At 49.4% G+C, this 15,668-nt stretch overlaps 1 protein-coding gene across 1 annotated transcript in view; it reads left to right on the forward strand.

Moving 5' to 3' along the window:
• The window catches only part of LOC144820014 (protein NLRC3-like), a 548,927-nt gene that overhangs the window by 258,487 nt on the left and 274,772 nt on the right, over positions 1–15,668 (forward strand). The window lies entirely within an intron of this gene.

Here is a 15,668-nt window from a genome sequence, read left to right on the forward strand (position 1 = left end):
ACATGAGAAACAGCAGAGTGAGAGTGACAGCAGAGTGAGAGAGACAGCAGAGTGAGAGAGACAGCAGAGTGAGAGACAGCAGAGTGAGAGTGACAGCATGAGAGACAGCAGAGTGAGAGTGACAGCAGAGTGAGAGACCGCAGCGTGAGAGTGACAGCAGAGTGAGAGAGACAGCAGAGCGAGAGAGACAGCAGAGTGAGCATGACAGCAGAGTGAGAGAGATAGCAGAGTGAGCGGGACAGCAGAGTGAGCGGGACAGCAGAGTGACAGCAGAGTGAGATTGACAGCAGAGAGTGACAGCAGAGTGAGAGTGACAGCAGAGAGAGAGTGACAGCATAAGAGACAGCAGAGGGAGAGTGACAGCAGAGTGAGAGAGACAGCAGAGTGAGAGACACCAGAGTGAGAGACAGCAGAGTGAGAGAGACAGCAGAGTGAGAGTGACAGCCGAGTGAGATTGACTGCATGAGAGACAGCAGACTGGGAGTAACAGCAGAGTGAGAGGGGCAGCAGAGTGAGAGAGACAGCAGAGTGAGTGACAGCAGACTGAGAGTGACAGCAGAGTGACAGCAGAGTGAGGGAGACAGCAGAGTGAGAGTGACAGCAGAGTGAGAGAGACAGCAGAGTGAGAGTGACAGCAGAGTGACAGCAGAGTGAGAGTGACAGCATGAGAGACAGCAGCATGAGAGTGATAGCAGAGTGAGAGTAACAGCAGTTTGAGAGTAACAGCATGAGAGACAGCAGAGTGAGATTGACAGCAAAGTGAGAGTGACAGCAGAGAGAGAGAGAGTCAGCAGAGTTAGTGTGACAGCAGAGTGAGTGTGGCAGCAGAGTGAGAGATACAGCAGAGTGAGTGGGACAGCAGAGTGACAGCAGAGTGAGAGTGACAGAGTGAGAGTGACAGCAGAGTGAGAGTGACAGCAGAGTGGGAGTAACAGCAGAGTGAGAGAGACAGCAGAGTGAGAGTGACAGCAGAGTGAGAGTGACAGCAGAGTGAGAGTGACAGCAGAGCGAGAGTGACAGCAGAGTGAGAGTGACAGCAGAGTGAGAGACAGAGTGAGAGTGACAGCAGAGTGAGAGACAGCAGAATGAGAGACAGCAGAATGAGAGACAGCAGAGTGAGAGAGACAGCAGAGTGAGAGTGACAGCAGAGTGCGAAGTGAGAGTGACAGCAGAGTGAGAGTGACAATAGAGTGAGAGACAGCAGAGTGAGAGTGACATCAGAGTGAGAGTGACATCAGAGTGAGAGTGACAGCAGAGTGAGAGACAGCAGAGTGAGAGTGACAGCAGAGTGAGAGAGACAGCAGAGTGAGAGAGACAGCAGAGTGAGAGTGACAGCAGAGTGAGAGAGACAGCAGAGTGAGAGTGACAGCAGAGTGACAGCAGAGTGAGAGTGACAGCATGAGAGACAGCAGAGTGAGAGTGACAGCAGAGTGACAGCAGAGTGAGAGAGACAGCAGAGTGAGAGGGACAGCAGTGAGCGGGACAGCAGAGTGACAGCAGAGTGAGAGTGACAGCAGAGTGAAAGTGACAGCATGAGAGAGAGAGACAGCAGAGTGAGAGAGACAGCAGAGTGAGAGTGACAGCAGAGTGACAGCAGAGTGAGAGTGACAGCATGAGAGACAGCAGAGTGAGAGAGACAGCAGAGTGAGAGGGACAGCAGTGAGCGGGACAGCAGAGTGACAGCAGAGTGAGAGTGACAGCAGAGTGAAAGTGACAGCATGAGAGAGAGAGACAGCAGAGTGAGAGAGACAGCAGAGTGAGAGTGACAGCAGAGTGAGAGACAGCAGAGTGAGAGAGACAGCAGAGTGAGAGAGACAACAGAGTGAAAGAGACAGCAGAGTGAGAGAGACAGCAGAGAGAGAGAGACAGCAGAGTGAGAGAGACAGCAGAGTGAGAGAGACAGCAGAGTGAGAGTGACAGCAGAGTGAGAGACAGCAGAGTGAGTGAGACAGCAGAGTGAGAGAGACAACAGAGTGAAAGAGACAGCAGAGTGAGAAAGCAGATTGAGAGTGACAGCAGAGTGAGAGTGACAGCAGGAGAGACAGCAGAGTGAGAGTGACAGCATGGGAGACAGCAGAATGAGAGTGACAGCAGAGTGAGAGACAGCGGAGTGAGAGAGACAGCAGAGTGAGAGAGACAGCAGAGTGAGAGAGACAACATAGTGAGAGAGACAGCAGAGTGAGAGAGACACAGCAGAGTGAGAGTGACAGCAGCGTGAGAGTGACAGCAGGAGAGACAGAGTGAGAGTGACAGCAGAGTGAGAGTGACAGCATGAGTGACAGCAGAGTGAGAGTGACAGCAGAGTGAGAGTGACAGCAGAGTGGGAGTAACAGCAGAGTGAGAGAGACAGCAGAGTGAGAGAGACAGCAGAGTGAGAGTGACAGCAGAGTGAGAGTGACAGCAGAGCGAGAGTGACAGCAGAGTGAGAGTGACAGCAGAGTGAGAGACACAGCAGAGTGAGAGACAGAGAGAGACAGCAGAGTGAGAGTGACAGCAGAGTGAGAGTGACAGCATGAGAGACAGCAGAGTGAGAGTGACAGCAGAGTGGGAGTGACAGCAGAGTGGGAGTGACAGCAGAGTGGGAGTGACAGCAGAGTGGGAGTGACAGCAGAGTGGGAGAGACAGCAGAGTGAGAGTGACAGCAGAGTGAGAGTGACAGCAGAGTGAGAGTGACAGCAGAGCGAGAGTGACAGCAGAGTGAGAGTGACAGTAGAGTGAGTGACACAGCAGAGTGAGAGACAGAGTGAGAGAGACAGCAGAGTGAGAGTGACAGCAGAGTGAGAGTGACAGCAGTATCAGCAGAGTGAGAGTGACAGCATGAGAGACAGCAGAGTGAGAGTGACAGCAGAGTGGGAGTGACAGCAGAGTGAGAGACAGCAGAGTGGGAGTGACAGCAGAGTGGGAGTGACAGCAGAGTGGGAGTGACAGCAGAGTGGGAGTGACAGCAGAGTGGGAGTGACAGCAGAGTGGGAGACAGCAGAGTGAGAGACAGCAGAGTGAGAGACAGCAGAGTGAGAGTGACAGCATGAGAGACAGCAGAGTGAGAGTGACAGCAGAGTGAGAGACAGCAGCGTGAGAGTGACAGCAGAGTGAGAGAGACAGCAGAGCGAGAGAGACAGCAGAGTGAGCGTGACAGCAGAGTGAGAGAGATAGCAGAGTGAGCGGGACAGCAGAGTGAGCGGGACAGCAGAGTGAGAGTGACAGCAGAGAGTGACAGCAGAGTGAGAGTGACAGCAGAGAGAGAGTGACAGCATGAGAGACAGCAGAGTGAGAGTGACAGCAGAGTGAGAGAGACAGCAGAGTGAGAGACAGCAGAGTGAGAGACAGCAGAGTGAAAGAGACAGCAGAGTGAGAGTGACAGCCGAGTGAGATTGACTGCATGAGAGACAGCAGACTGAGAGTAACAGCAAAGTGAGAGGGACAGCAGAGTGAGAGTGACAGCAGAGTGAGAGTGACATCAGAGTGAGAGTGACATCAGAGTGAGAGTGACAGCAGAGTGAGAGACAGCAGAGTGAGAGTGACAGCAGAGTGAGAGAGACAGCAGAGTGAGAGTGACAGCAGAGTGAGAGAGACAGCAGAGTGAGAGTGACAGCAGAGTGACAGCAGAGTGAGAGTGACAGCATGAGAGACAGCAGAGTGAGAGTGACAGCAGAGTGACAGCAGAGTGAGAGAGACAGCAGAGTGAGAGGGACAGCAGTGAGCGGGACAGCAGAGTGACAGCAGAGTGAGAGTGACAGCAGAGTGAAAGTGACAGCATGAGAGAGAGAGACAGCAGAGTGAGAGAGACAGCGGAGTGAGAGTGACAGCAGATTGACAGCAGAGTGAGAGTGACAGCATGAGAGACAGCAGAGTGAGAGTGACAGCAGAGTGACAGCAGAGTGAGAGAGACAGCAGAGTGAGAGGGACAGCAGTGAGCGGGACAGCAGAGTGACAGCAGAGTGAGAGTGACAGCAGAGTGAAAGTGACAGCATGAGAGAGAGAGACAGCAGAGTGAGAGAGACAGCAGAGTGAGAGTGACAGCAGAGTGAGAGACAGCAGAGTGAGAGAGACAGCAGAGTGAGAGAGACAACAGAGTGAAAGAGACAGCAGAGTGAGAGAGACAGCAGAGAGAGAGAGACAGCAGAGTGAGAGAGACAGCAGAGTGAGAGAGACAGCAGAGTGAGAGTGACAGCAGAGTGAGAGACAGCAGAGTGAGTGAGACAGCAGAGTGAGAGAGACAACAGAGTGAAAGAGACAGCAGAGTGAGAAAGCAGATTGAGAGTGACAGCAGAGTGAGAGTGACAGCAGGTGAGACAGCAGAGTGAGAGTGACAGCATGGGAGACAGCAGAATGAGAGTGACAGCAGAGTGAGAGACAGCGGAGTGAGAGAGACAGCAGAGTGAGAGAGACAGCAGAGTGAGAGAGACAACAGAGTGAGAGAGACAGCAGAGTGAGAGAGACACAGCAGAGTGAGAGTGACAGCAGCGTGAGAGTGACAGCAGGAGAGACAGAGTGAGAGTGACAGCAGAGTGAGAGTGACAGCATGAGTGACAGCAGAGTGAGAGTGACAGCAGAGTGAGAGTGACAGCAGAGTGGGAGTAACAGCAGAGTGAGAGAGACAGCAGAGTGAGAGAGACAGCAGAGTGAGAGTGACAGCAGAGTGAGAGTGACAGCAGAGCGAGAGTGACAGCAGAGTGAGAGTGACAGCAGAGTGAGAGACACAGCAGAGTGAGAGACAGAGTGAGAGAGACAGCAGAGTGAGAGTGACAGCAGAGTGAGAGTGACAGCATGAGAGACAGCAGAGTGAGAGTGACAGCAGAGTGGGAGTGACAGCAGAGTGGGAGTGACAGCAGAGTGGGAGTGACAGCAGAGTGGGAGTGACAGCAGAGTGGGAGAGACAGCAGAGTGAGAGTGACAGCAGAGTGAGAGTGACAGCAGAGTGAGAGTGACAGCAGAGCGAGAGTGACAGCAGAGTGAGAGTGACAGTAGAGTGAGTGACACAGCAGAGTGAGAGACAGAGTGAGAGAGACAGCAGAGTGAGAGTGACAGCAGAGTGAGAGTGACAGCAGTATCAGCAGAGTGAGAGTGACAGCATGAGAGACAGCAGAGTGAGAGTGACAGCAGAGTGGGAGTGACAGCAGAGTGAGAGACAGCAGAGTGGGAGTGACAGCAGAGTGGGAGTGACAGCAGAGTGGGAGTGACAGCAGAGTGGGAGTGACAGCAGAGTGGGAGTGACAGCAGAGTGGGAGAGACAGCAGAGTGGGAGACAGCAGAGTGAGAGACAGCAGAGTGAGAGACAGCAGAGTGAGAGTGACAGCATGAGAGACAGCAGAGTGAGAGTGACAGCAGAGTGAGAGACAGCAGCGTGAGAGTGACAGCAGAGTGAGAGAGACAGCAGAGCGAGAGAGACAGCAGAGTGAGCGTGACAGCAGAGTGAGAGAGATAGCAGAGTGAGCGGGACAGCAGAGTGAGCGGGACAGCAGAGTGAGAGTGACAGCAGAGAGTGACAGCAGAGTGAGAGTGACAGCAGAGAGAGAGTGACAGCATGAGAGACAGCAGAGTGAGAGTGACAGCAGAGTGAGAGAGACAGCAGAGTGAGAGACAGCAGAGTGAGAGACAGCAGAGTGAAAGAGACAGCAGAGTGAGAGTGACAGCCGAGTGAGATTGACTGCATGAGAGACAGCAGACTGAGAGTAACAGCAAAGTGAGAGGGACAGCAGAGTGAGAGTGACAGCAGAGTGAGAGGGGCAGCAGAGTGACAGCAGAGTGAGAGTGACAGCAGAGTGAGAGTGACAGCAGAGTGATAGCAGAGTGAGAGTGACAGCATGAGAGACAGCAGAGTGAGAGTGACAGCAGAGTGAGAGTGACAGCATGAGAGTCAGCAGAGTGAGAGTGACAGCAGAGTGAGAGTGACAGCAGAGTGAGAGTGACAGCAGAGTGAGAGACAGCAGAGTGAGAGACAGCAGAGTGAGAGATAGCAGAGTGAGAGTGACAGCAGAGTGAGAGTGACAGCAGAGTGAGAGTCAGCAGAGTGAGAGTGACAGCAGAGTGAGAGTGACAGCATAGTGAGAGACAGCAGAGTTAGAGACAGCAGAGTGAGAGTGACAGCAGAGTGAGTGACAGCAGAGTGAGAGTGACAGCAGAGTTAGACTGACAGCAGAGTGAGAGTGACTCAGCAGAGTGAGAGTGACTCAGCAGAGTGAGCGGGACAGCAGAGTGACAGCAGAGTGAGATTGACAGCAGAGAGTGACAGCAGAGTGAGAGTGACAGCAGAGAGAGAGTGACAGCATGAGAGACAGCAGAGTGAGAGTGACAGCAGAGTGAGAGAGACAGCAGAGTGAGAGACACCAGAGTGAGAGACAGCAGAGTGAGAGAGACAGCAGAGTGAGAGTGACAGCCGAGTGAGATTGACTGCATGAGAGACAGCAGACTGAGAGTAACAGCAGAGTGAGAGGGGCAGCAGAGTGAGAGAGACAGCAGAGTGAGTGACAGCAGACTGAGAGTGACAGCAGAGTGACAGCAGAGTGAGGGAGACAGCAGAGTGAGAGTGACAGCAGAGTGAGAGAGACAGCAGAGTGAGAGTGACAGCAGAGTGACAGCAGAGTGGGAGTGACAGCATGAGAGACAGCAGCATGAGAGTGATAGCAGAGTGAGAGTAACAGCAGTTTGAGAGTAACAGCATGAGAGACAGCAGAGTGAGAGAGACAGCAGAGTGAGATTGACAGCAAAGTGAGAGTGACAGCAGAGAGAGAGAGAGTCAGCAGAGTTAGTGTGACAGCAGAGTGAGTGTGGCAGCAGAGTGAGAGATACAGCAGAGTGAGCGGGACAGCAGAGTGACAGCAGAGTGAGAGTGACAGAGTGAGAGTGACAGCAGAGTGAGAGACAGCAGAATGAGAGACAGCAGAGTGAGAGAGACAGCAGAGTGAGAGTGACATCAGAGTGCGAAGTGAGAGTGACAGCAGAGTGAGAGTGACAATAGAGTGAGAGACAGCAGAGTGAGAGTGACAGCAGAGTGAGAGTGACATCAGAGTGAGAGTGACAGCAGAGTGAGAGACAGCAGAGTGAGAGTGACAGCAGAGTGAGAGAGACAGCAGAGTGAGAGTGACAGCAGAGTGAGAGAGACAGCAGAGTGAGAGTGACAGCAGAGTGACAGCAGAGTGAGAGTGACAGCATGAGAGACAGCAGAGTGAGAGTGACAGCAGAGTGACAGCAGAGTGAGAGAGACAGCAGAGTGAGAGGGACAGCAGTGAGCGGGACAGCAGAGTGACAGCAGAGTGAGAGTGACAGCAGAGTGAAAGTGACAGCATGAGAGAGAGAGACAGCAGAGTGAGAGAGACAGCAGAGTGAGAGTGACAGCAGAGTGACAGCAGAGTGAGAGTGACAGCATGAGAGACAGCAGAGTGAGAGGGACAGCAGAGTGACAGCAGAGTGAGAGAGACAGCAGAGTGAGAGGGACAGCAGTGAGCGGGACAGCAGAGTGACAGCAGAGTGAGAGTGACAGCAGAGTGAAAGTGACAGCATGAGAGAGAGAGACAGCAGAGTGAGAGAGACAGCAGAGTGAGAGTGACAGCAGAGTGAGAGAGACAGCAGAGTGAGAGAGACAGCAGAGTGAGAGAGACAACAGAGTGAAAGAGACAGCAGAGTGAGAGAGACAGCAGAGAGAGAGAGACAGCAGAGTGAGAGAGACAGCAGAGTGAGAGAGACAGCAGAGTGAGAGTGACAGCAGAGTGAGAGACAGCAGAGTGAGTGAGACAGCAGAGTGAGAGAGACAACAGAGTGAAAGAGACAGCAGAGTGAGAAAGCAGATTGAGAGTGACAGCAGAGTGAGAGTGACAGCAGGAGAGACAGCAGAGTGAGAGTGACAGCATGGGAGACAGCAGAATGAGAGTGACAGCAGAGTGAGAGACAGCGGAGTGAGAGAGACAGCAGAGTGAGAGAGACAGCAGAGTGAGAGAGACAACAGAGTGAGAGAGACAGCAGAGTGAGAGAGACACAGCAGAGTGAGAGTGACAGCAGCGTGAGTGACAGCAGGAGAGACAGCAGAGTGAGAGTGACAGCAGAGTGAGAGTGACAGCATGAGTGACAGCAGAGTGAGAGTGACAGCAGAGTGAGAGTGACAGCAGAGTGAGAGTGACAGCAGAGTGGGAGTAACAGCAGAGTGAGAGAGACAGCAGAGTGAGAGTGACAGCAGAGTGAGAGTGACAGCAGAGCGAGAGTGACAGCAGAGTGAGAGTGACAGCAGAGTGAGAGACACAGCAGAGTGAGAGACAGAGTGAGAGAGACAGCAGAGTGAGAGTGACAGCAGAGTGAGAGTGACAGCAGTATCAGCAGAGTGAGAGTGACAGCATGAGAGACAGCAGAGTGAGAGTGACAGCAGAGTGGGAGTGACAGCAGACTGAGAGACAGCAGAGTGGGAGTGACAGCAGAGTGGGAGTGACAGCAGAGTGGGAGTGACAGCAGAGTGGGAGTGACAGCAGAGTGGGAGAGACAGCAGAGTGGGAGAGACAGCAGAGTGAGAGACAGCAGAGTGAGAGACAGCAGAGTGAGAGTGACAGCAGAGTGAGACGCAGCAGAGTGAGAGACGCAGCAGAGTGAGAGACGCAGCAGAGTGAGAGACACAGCAGAGTGTGTGAGACAGCAGAGTGTGTGAGACAGCAGAGCGAGAGTGACAGCAGAGTGAGAGTGACAGCAGAGTGAGAGTGACAGCAGAGTGAGAGACACAGCAGAGTGAGAGACAGAGTGAGAGAGACAGCAGAGTGAGAGTGACAGCAGTATCAGCAGAGTGAGAGTGACAGCATGAGAGACAGCAGAGTGAGAGTGACAGCAGAGTGAGAGACAGCAGAGTGAGAGGCAGCAGAGTGGGAGTGACAGCAGAATGAGAGTGACAGCAGAGTGAGAGAGTCAGCCGAGTGATAGACAGCAGAGTGAGAGTGACAGCAGAGTGACAGAAGAGTGAGAGAGACAGCAGAGTGAGAGAGACAGCAGAGTGAGAGACAGCAGAGTGAGAGTGACAGCAGAGTGACAGAAGAGTGAGAGAGACAGCAGAGTGAGAGAGACAGCAGAGAGAGTGAGCGGGACAGCAGAGTGAGCGGGACAGCAGAGTGACAGCAGAGTGAGAGTGACAGCAGAGTGAGAGTGACAGCAGAGTGAAAGTGACAGCATGAGAGACAGCAGAGTGAGAGAGACAGCAGAGTGAGAGAGACAGCCAAGAGATAGAGAGACAGCAGAGTGATAGACAGCAGAGTGAGAGACAACAGAGTGAGAGAGACAGCAGAGTGTGAGAGACAGCAGAGTGAGAGTGACAGCAGAGTGAGAGACAGCAAAGTGAGAGAGACAGCAGAGTGAGAGAGACAACAGAGTGAGAGAGACAGCAGAGTGAGAGAGCAGATTGAGAGTAACAGCAGAGTGAGAGTGACAGCAGGAGAGACAGCAGAGTGAGAGTGACAGCAGAGTGAGAGTGACAGCATGAGAGACAGCAGAATGAGAGTGACAGCAGAGTGAGAGTGACAGCAGAGTGAGAGACAGCGGAGTGAGAGAGACAGCGGAGTGAGAGAGACAGCAGAGTGAGAGTGACAGCAGCGTGAGAGTGATTTTATTTTGAATCATCAATCTTGCTTTCAAACTTCTGCATGTATTGGCATAAAGCATTATACAAAGTCTCATTTTGCTAAACTTTAAAAAACTGTGTAAACATCTTTAAACTGGAACCCCTGTCAGTGGTGCAGTCAGAGCTTACAACATTCATTTAGAGCGCTGACCCTAATAATAAAGGCTTTCAATTAATGAACCATGAATACAGGTTTGGAGAGAATTAGCATATGGGCAAAAATATTACCTTAACTTCAGACAGTGCCCTTCCCTGATCCATAATGCGGTACTGTAATCTGGCAGCCAAAGGGTTTGTGCTACAGGGGGTGGGGCCTACTTGTCCCAAGGACAAAATACACATGAAAACTTGTTGCCCTTGACCCCAAACAATATGTCCAGGGCGTCAGGCTGTAGTAATTATACATCTTTATGAATATACATATATTTATCCCTTCTTCTCCAGTAAAGAAACTAACTGCAAGGAATCCATTTTGCGCTCTAAAATAAACATTATGGCAGGCATCAGCCTCTCATATTGAAAGATTGTCTTCATTCTCCGAATAGAGCCTCCTTCACCTTGGTCCAAGCAGCAGGTAAAGGGAGGTGAACTGCTCATCAGCCTTCTTATTGTGGTCTGTTTTTATAAAAGGAATGCAAATAAATAAACTTTATTTTAAATTTGTATTGTTATGAGATGTACTCAAGTGTGTTTAATTTACCTACCAGAGTGTAAAAATGAGAATCTGGTGCTCTATTTTAAACCAGAGAAGTTACAATAAGGCCTTGGTGCAGTTCGAAACTCAGCAAAGTGACCTAAAAATTAGGGGTAGGCGGTCATTTCCGTTCCGCTCATGGCGGTCGGACCTCTAACAGCTGGGCTTGCACAGATACTGCCACCATTCAGGGATTACTAGTCCAACCGATCCTGTCGGAGGTGGCGGCCCTTTCCCCCAACCTCAGCACTCCACCTGCCGGCATCATAATCCGGCAGTCGGATCCCAGCCCTGGATTTTGGGTGGAGGTGGCAGTCTGTCTGTTACCATATTTGGGCCCTAAGTTACAGGCTGTAACTGCATAGCACCAGCCCTCACCCCCAAAATATTATTTGGTTGATCACAAATAAACAAATATATCAACAACATGGACTTCTTTTTTCTCTAAAGAATTATACATTAAGAGAAACTCAGCTGAAAAATTATGATCTTGTTCTGTGCAGTGCAAAATATTTCAGTGAAAGTAGTGTTTCCAAAGGCACATTTATAAACATGATGCCTGCAGTATTTTGCAAGTTTCTACACTTGGAACCACAATGGAATATAATCTTGCCAACAGTCTTGCCTGCACTTTGCCACATCCGCATCTTTACCTCCAAACAGCGCGGGAGAGGGGACTACAGCGCCCACGCTGCAATGCGAGCCGCCATGTCACTGCTGGCGCCAGGAGGCGCTTAAAGCGCGGCCAGGGCTCCCGCACCGCAGGACGTGCGCAGGCCTGTCAGAGAACGTAGGAGCGGGAGCCTAATCTTGCCAACAATCTTGCCTGCACTTTGCCACATCTGCATCTTTACCTCCAAACAGCGTGGGAGAGGGGACTGCAGCGCCCGCGCTGCAACGCGAGCCGCCACATCACCGCCGGCACCAGGAGGCACTTAAAGCGCGGCCAGGGCTCCCACACCGCGGGGTACCCAGGCGAAGCCCGGGCCTTGGGCGGGCCCGTCAGAGAACGTAGGAGCCTGGGCCGGGCCACCCCCCTTATTTCTACAATGGGTAAGCGCAAGCATCTGTGTAGCCATGATCAGGGAGGTTTAAAAGCTAAAATTCCTAGACAGTCTGCTTCTATCATTTCTTATCTGACCTCGGCGGTGGGTGCCTTGAATCAGGAGATAGCTAATGCAGAACAGGAACTGGGCTGGGCACGAGCCAAATCGTCGGGGAGGAGAATATTGCACCTGAACGCCCGATTACATTTCCTAGTGCACTGGAACCAACGGTATTGCTTAATAGTCCGACGGCAGGGAGAGTAGCTTCTAAACAAGCTGTCGGTGAGACAGGGGTTCTGAAAGTAGCAATTAATGAGAGCCTGCCGGACTTGGAACTGGTAGCAAATGGGCCGACCTTGGGGAAAAAGAGAACCAGCAGAAAAATTAATAAAGGGGATAAGGGCCCAAAAAAGAGTAGATCGAAGCCGGGGCAGATGGTGGACGAGAACACTCAATTGATATTGTACAACTTGGCGGAGGACATTTTTAGCATACGATTTGAAACCATACTAACTGACATTGTTAAAGATATTATTGATACCCTGAACACTTGTATTGCGGACATTTTGAGAAAAATTGAGAGAATTGACTCCCATTTTAGGGAATCGAGTACACGATCCAGTTCGCATAGTACAAGTATGTTGCTCAAGGCCCAAGCGGAGTCTATGCCTCCTATTGGAGTGAATCTTTCGGGCCGCCAGCCATCGCCCCGGCCACGGGCTAGTTTAACAAACAGTTCCCCAGTTTCACTCATGGCAGCCCAAGAACATCATGCAGGTGGGGGGCCATTTACACATGCAGTCTTCACTCATTTGGATCTGCCAGCAAATGGCACAACTGTGGCGAGCTCAGGGTTACTGGCCCCACCGGAGAGAAATATTAGCCCCAAACATTGTAGAATTAATCTCCCCCGGAAGCCACCCCTTTGGTCGCAGTTTTAGTAGGGGTGCCACCACTTGGAGCACAAGATATCGAATCTACACCGTCCTTGATACGAAAAACTAAAAATTGGTGTGAACAACATTTCTCTGGTAAACCAGAGATCTCACCCAACATCGTAATGGCAAGGCGGATAGGGTGGGTTAGAGACAGACCCAAACAGGTTAATGGTGACTGTTTTATTGTCAATTTTAACAAACGTGACATAGCCAATAGGCTGTTCTGGGATGCCGCCGATCTAGAGATGGGGAGCATCAGGGCTTTGCCTTTAGGATTCTTCTACTCTCCGGTTTGGAGACCACTGGTATCTGATAGATTCTATACCGAGGCTCATTTGAAGAGGTCATACCAGATTTCCAATCATCTACCTCGTAATATAGGCAATGAGCTTCGTCCACAAAGGACAAGTGGTAGTGATGTGACAGCCCGCCATTTGCCATCCTTTCGCTTAGGGCTTGATGGAGGCCCCATAGTGCTAACTAATAGATTCCTTCCATTGTCTGAGTTAGATTTTAATGATTAACTGGAGGTGCCGGATGATGGTTTACCTGTTGCTAGTCATCATGGTCTGGTCAAAGTAGAAGAAAATCTCCCTCAATGTGAAATCATCAGCTGGAACATTGCGGGTCTAAGATCAAAAAGAGCAGACCCAAGTTGGCTAAATTTTATAAAACATTACGATATAATTGCCCTTCAGGAAACTTGGGACAGGGGGGATAATTTTTGGTTGGATGGTTATACATCCTACTGCCTACCTGCACGCCCTGCCCTGGCAGGTAGAGCTAAGGGGGGGGGGTTAGTGTCCCTTTTTTCCTAAAAGTTAAAAGGGTCATTGATGTGGTTAGATGCGGCTTCCCATAACTGTCTGATTATAGAGTTAATTGCTCCTAACTACCTCAATTATTATTTGTTAAGTTTTATAATTCTGGGGAATGTGATGTCATGAATCAACATCTATGTCACTTGAATTGTTTTTTAGATTCTTATAGGTCAAAGCAATCCACTTTTTATCATATTGTACTTATGGGCGATTTTAACATTCATTTGTGTGAATTGAACTGTTATATTGATGATCATCTAGGGCCTGTTCACTCGGTGATTCCCCATTTTGAGCACACACAGCAGGGGGAGGCCTTGGAGGACCTTTTGGCCGGTGCAGATCTCTTTGAACCCAGTTTTAATGATTGATTCGATCGGTTTCCTATATTTAAAGCCAAGGATAGGGACACCATTATCGACTATATATTTTTGTCTTCCCCACGGCTAGCTAAGGTACTGTTTTACAATGCCAGGCTGTCCCCATTTAGTGATCATAACCCTGTAATTTTAGAGCTATATAAAGATTGTGGTCTTCTGGGGCCAGCAGAAAAGCAAGTGGTTGCTAACTCTGTGGCATCTAGTGAGCAGGGTAGGAGACTTAAATGGTTCAATGTAATTCCAGACTCGTTCTTTGCAGATCTTTGTATGAAGGCTGCAAAAACATAGTAAAATGCACTGATCAAACCACCCCATGGGCTGAGGTTTTAAGAGCTTTTGATGGAATTTGTAAACAGATAGCAGAGGACCTTACAGTGATATCTAAACCTAGACCTAACAAGGGGGAAAGTTGGTTTGATAATAACTGTTCACGGGCCCATCGTAACTTACTTCAGGCCCTGAAAAATATACCTTGTGATAGCAACTTGATAGCCAGTCTAAGGAAGCAATATAAGTTAGCACTCCATACACGTAAAAATGAGATTAAAGTTGAGGCTTGGGACGCACTTTTATTAGTCGAAGTCCTAAAGGATAGCTCGAGATTCTGGGCTATCGTTGACACCACTTTTTTCTGGCCTTGAAAATGATTCTTTGGAAAGTAATATTACCGAGGCACAGTGGCTCTCTCATTTTGAGGGTATTTATGGGTCTAATGTGGATTGGGACCCCTGTGCTAGCTCATTATGCCAAAGGGGTTCAACTTTAATTGTTTTTAAGGAGGAGGACATTGAAAGGGCAATAAATTAGATTTCTAGCAATAAAGCGCCTGGCCCGGACCGTGTTCCAGCGGATCTGTATAAATGCTACCCCAAACTTTGGGCCAAGATATTAACAAATGTTATTAACGCTTCGGGCGCACCAGGGTTTCCTGCATCTTGGCCCCGGTCACAATTATACCGATCTTTAAAAAGGGTCAGAGAGGGGATCCTCGGTGTTATAGACCGATTTCATTGATTGATTCTGCCAGTAAAATATTGGGCAAAGCAATTCTAGCCAAAGTAATGGTTTGGGTGAATGATAATGAAGTCCTATCCAACCTACAATATGGTTTTAGACAGGGCCGAAGCACCATGGATCAGTGCCTTAATTTTTTATCTTTTAATAGGCAAATATCCAATGGCTAAATCAGGTTCATGGTTTGAGAAAAACAAGGACCCCCTGGGTAGTGATTACTAAGGACTCCTAGGACAGGGTAAACAAAGTGTATGCAAAAAAAATCCTAGGCAGTCTTAATGGTAGGCAACAAGTTATTAGACCCAAATGTGACTAGGACTAGGCAAACAATAAAAGATATAATCAGTAGTAAAAAACAAACATGTTTTTAATGTACATAATAAAAATCATATAGAGAACTAGAATAGTTCAGATTATATGACAATACAGTAATAAAATTATATGCAATTGTTACATATAATGACACAATATACACCTTTATAAAATAAATAAAAAGACACCATCAGTTGTTGAGAGGTGTCCACAAACAGAATGAAGGAAAAAATACTCGACGCGCGTTTCGGCGAGAACGCCTTCTTCAGGAGACACAAGTTATAATAAGAAGAGACAGGGACAAACCTAAAGTTGGTATCTTCATATAGATGACAAGTAAACGATATACCTGTTAAGTAGGTATATAATTTCCTTTGTTGAGGTCGCACGGAACTCAAAAAAACAGCTGTAGCGTATTCCTTCGCTGTATCCCGATGGCTGTCTTCATTAGTTTTTTCTTAAGGTTCCGATAGTTGATATTCAAGATGCGTATATTTGAAGATTATCAGCGATGTGCAAATATTAGGGTCGATAGATCTGAGCAAAGAATAAATATCTGTTGTCGTTAGTGAATATTCCTCCGGTAACTGGTCTGTAAATAGTCACAGTTGTGGTGTTTCAAAATTAAGGATAGTGGCTGATAAAGAAAACACGCTGACATCCGGATGGAACTTGCGGCGGTACCGTGATGTGGCGTGCCATCAGTCGAACAAGGAATCAGGTTCATTACATATGGCCTTTATGGACCATTCCTCAGCATTCGATCTGGTTAACAGTTCGAAGCTGTGGATTATTTAGCTTGATTTGGGCATTGATCCTTGCCTGGTTTACTTTTTGGCAGATTTGCACCAGGATCTATCAGCTTCAGTTAGGGCCTCTC

The sequence above is a fragment of the Lissotriton helveticus genome, chromosome 1_1, assembly GCF_964261635.1.
Source record: "Lissotriton helveticus chromosome 1_1, aLisHel1.1, whole genome shotgun sequence".
NCBI classification, from domain to species: Eukaryota; Metazoa; Chordata; class Amphibia; order Caudata; family Salamandridae; genus Lissotriton; species Lissotriton helveticus.